At 52.8% G+C, this 3,696-nt stretch overlaps 1 long non-coding RNA gene across 1 annotated transcript; it reads left to right on the top strand.

Moving 5' to 3' along the window:
* The first annotated feature begins 1,696 nt into the window (after positions 1–1,696).
* Positions 1,697–2,477, top strand: LOC136400026 (uncharacterized). The gene is made up of 2 exons (XR_010750244.1): positions 1,697–1,763; positions 2,233–2,477. It is a non-coding gene; the product is annotated as an uncharacterized lncRNA (long non-coding RNA).
* The last annotated feature ends 1,219 nt before the right edge of the window (positions 2,478–3,696 follow it).

Here is a 3,696-nt window from a genome sequence, read left to right as displayed (position 1 = left end):
GGGCACAAGGTTGGGAAGAAAAGGAGCTGGATTGGTTACCGGAAAAGGGACCAGGATCAAAGCTGGTTTGCCTTGGGCCGGCCCGTATTGTGTGGGTTCTTGATGTTGTGCAGGAAGGATTTAGCAACCTGAGTCCAGGTGTTTTGAGGGTATACTTATTAAAACTGGCGACAGTGAAACAATAACGGACCTGGATAGAGAAACAACGGAGAGAACCTGGGGTGGGGGTGGCTGCTCTGGCTCTCTAGAAGCTATGGGAAAGAAATGAGCCAAGGCGAGGTGCAGTCAGAACACTGGGGAGTCAGAGGAAAGGGGGCCTTGGAGACAAGAGTACGGGGTAACCCTGGGACGAGCCTTCACTGCACACTGCTCCCCTGGTAGCCAGTCACTTGAGGACCCTTAGAGTTTAGGAGACGCAGGCCTGCGGAGTAGAGAGAGAAGGAAGATGGAGGGAAGAGTGTGGCTTGCTCCTGCGAGGGAGAGCACAGACATGGCCCTCAGTCTTGAGGGTATTTAAAGGCTGGGGGTTTAGAGGTGGTTTTATAATAATCTCAATAGAATGTTCATTAGCTTTCCCAGGTGTGCCCTTTCAGGGTCGTGGTCTCCAATGATTGGTCAGTGCCAAGATAGGGGTCATCAGTCATTACAGGTGGTCCTGGCATCACCTGCCTGGTTTGGCTGCTTTTCTGGGCCTGGAGCTGAAGTACAAGTGAGACCTAGATGTAATCTCTAAGAAGGAAAGGTCAGGGAGGATTCATACCCCACGGCCAGGGACATGAAATGTCACGAGTCTAAACAGCATGATCAGCAACATGCCAGGGGAGGGAAGGCCCCCCTGGGGGTGATGTCGGGACCAGTTGTGCCAGTAGCTAGGCACCTGGGGCTCTCCGCCCCGGTGACCTTCTATATCTGGCTGTCCATCGCTGGGCCAGTGGGTTCTGCTATCTGTCTCAGCTTCCCCAGTCCACCTGCCAAGGAATTTTCCTACCTGCTTCCTGCCACAGATTCAAGTCCTGATCTCCGTCCTCAGTCCTTACTCAGCCAGAGCTCGGGCCTGGCTCTCAGACCCATATGGTCATCCTGGAGGTCCTGACAGGAAGCTGTGCCCCCCAGTGTGGAGGCAGTGACAGGCCAGTCTGGCAGCCAGCAGGGCCCCTCTCCCTATCACAGCCAGGCTCTGGGAGGCTCTTTATTGCTTCTCAAATGTCCACCAGGCTGCAGGTGGGAGCCCGTGCCGAGGATCAGCCCTCACGGCTGTCAGGCAGGGCCACGTGGAACCTGGTCCTTCTCCCAGCCTGTAACTCTCCCTAAACATCACCTCAATGGCTCCCTCATGTTGGGCACCTATTGTCTCTCTGCCATGTCACGTTCCTTTTCTTTACTCATAACATTCAGAGCAAAACCAGGATTCCTGCCCAGTGTCTGGTTATAAGTCTGAGCTGAACCACCTCATAGTGCCCTGCAGTGGAGCATCTGGTTCGCATGTGCCACAAACACTGCTTGAGCCACTGGGGCTGGTGAGGGCTCGTCCTGCCGGACACGTCAGGGAGCAGGCTGCAGCCTGTCCTCAAGGTCTGGACGTGTCTCTCTCAGGATGGAAAGTTCTCCTTTCCTCTGGAGTCAGTGAAGAAGCTCCAGGAGCTCGGGGAGCCCTGCACTTGGAGGCTCATGGAGTTCCCACCCTCTGTAACCATCAAACTTTCCAAAAGACCTCAGGCCTCTCTGCAAGGAGCCTGATGCCCTGGTGGTCCTCCAGAGGCTGGGTGAGTAGCCTGCTGTCTCATGGGTGGGACATGGTGTTTCCCTGATTGGAGGCAGTTGAAGGAGAGAAGTGCTCTGTTTGGTGGAATTCAGAGGAGGGGCTCTGCTCTGATTAGTATGACTAGAGGCTCTGTTCTGATTGGTGGGACATATGAAGCCCTCTGTTGTAATTCGTTCTCAGTTGTAATTGCCCAGGCTGACTTTAAGAAGGTCCTGGCTTTCACTAATGCATAGATAGCACTGTGTCCTGCTTCATCCAGTCTTAGCGGTAGATCTTTTCTGGGTGGACTCACTGTTCTGCTTGGTTGGCTTGAGTGGTACCTGTGTCTTGGTTTGGGGTAGAAAGCCCATCTAGTTATAGAGGACGGTCCTGGGTTTCTCCTGGCAGATGTCCAAGCTCTGGCTCAAGAGATGGTGGGGGTGTTAGGGAAGAGAAGCCAGCTTTCACGAGGCCTCATCTCTTGTATCCAGAGGCCATCGCTTAGGACCCGAGCACATGTGAGCTGTGTGCCTACGCTGCCTGTGCTGGATGCTAGGACAGCAGGAGCTTGCTGTCTCCTGACCTTCCCCTGCAGTTGATTGCAATGCTGGCAGCGTAATCAACCCTACCCCAATGGAGGTTTGAGGAGAGAGCACTGGGGAGACCCAACACCTGACCACATTCACACTGCTAGTTGCTTCTCCATCCTGCACCTAATAAACCAGATTTTAGACTCCTCGTGGTGTCGCTTTCTTTCATTCCTTCATTCCTCAGTGTCCTCATCACCCAGCTTCACGGACACGTACCCTGTGCTCGCATTGTCAGGGCTCAGTGTGCTAAGTGCAAGGACCCCTTACTCTCTGCAAAACCACCAGAAGCCACACACAGACACAGAGAGACTTAACTTTGCAAACCACCAATGGAGTTGGTGTAACCTGTGCTTTCATTCCCATCTCCTGGAGTCACCGAAGTCTCTAAGCCACCTATGAACATAGGAGCTTTGCGGTCTATGAGATTGGCTCGAGCTCTAGAATAGTCAAGGTAGCTCAGGGTCTGGCCCCCATGACCACTGTAGCCTGGCTTCCTGCCCTCCCCCCAGGCCCACACCCTGAGCTACAGCTCTCAGCTTGTCCTCTGCCCCTCTCCCCTCTGCACGGCTCCTTCCCCACTCCTGACCTCACCAGTTTCCACTAATGCACTAAAGCTCTGCTCCCATTACCTCCCTTAGGAGTCAGGCTTTTCCCCACCATCCCTGAGTCGTCATGCTCCCACTTTGTCCTTGGGGCTCCCTGAGCACTTTGACCACCCACAGCCCTAGCACAGCCCTGGCCACCCAAACATATGTGGGCTTCTGTTCCTCGGGAACCTCTCTGATCCCCAGATTGGATGAGATCCAGCACATGGGAGATTGTATGTGGATGTAACACAGCACAGAAATGCAAGAGCTACACTTTCATGTGCTGTGTGACGCTAGGAAACTTGCTTTCCCTCTCTGTATCTTCATTGTCTCAGTGAAACAGGAATAAGTAATAGCACCTACCTCAGAATAAGGAAAATACTTCCTGCAAATGTGTTTGTAATATAAGCAGAGTTCAGCTCTATGCAAACATACAAATTCAATAAAGAGTAGAAACAGGTAAAGCATAGTAATGGGTACCAGGGTCAAGCTGAGAATGGTTCAGAGAGGGCTGAGGAGCTGAGACATGGAGGGAGACCTGTCAGCAATGGTAGAGCGAAGGAAGATGGAAAGCGAAGGCAATCTTCTTGGGTTCTTCTTGGCAGTGGGGGGTGAGAAGTGCAACAGAGTAACTCAAGCAGGATTCCTGGGCTGCAGAATTCAGAGGGTGAGATGTCCTGGACTTCAGGAAGGCTTTGTGAAAGGGGAGGAGAAGCAGGCATTTATATCAGCCCTTGGTATTTGCATTAGGTTGGAAGGAATCTTAAAACCTGTGTGG

The sequence above is a fragment of the Saccopteryx leptura genome, chromosome 3 (assembly GCF_036850995.1).
Source record: "Saccopteryx leptura isolate mSacLep1 chromosome 3, mSacLep1_pri_phased_curated, whole genome shotgun sequence".
Classification (NCBI taxonomy): Eukaryota; Metazoa; Chordata; class Mammalia; order Chiroptera; family Emballonuridae; genus Saccopteryx; species Saccopteryx leptura.
This window is presented reverse-complemented; position numbering and strand designations above follow the sequence as displayed.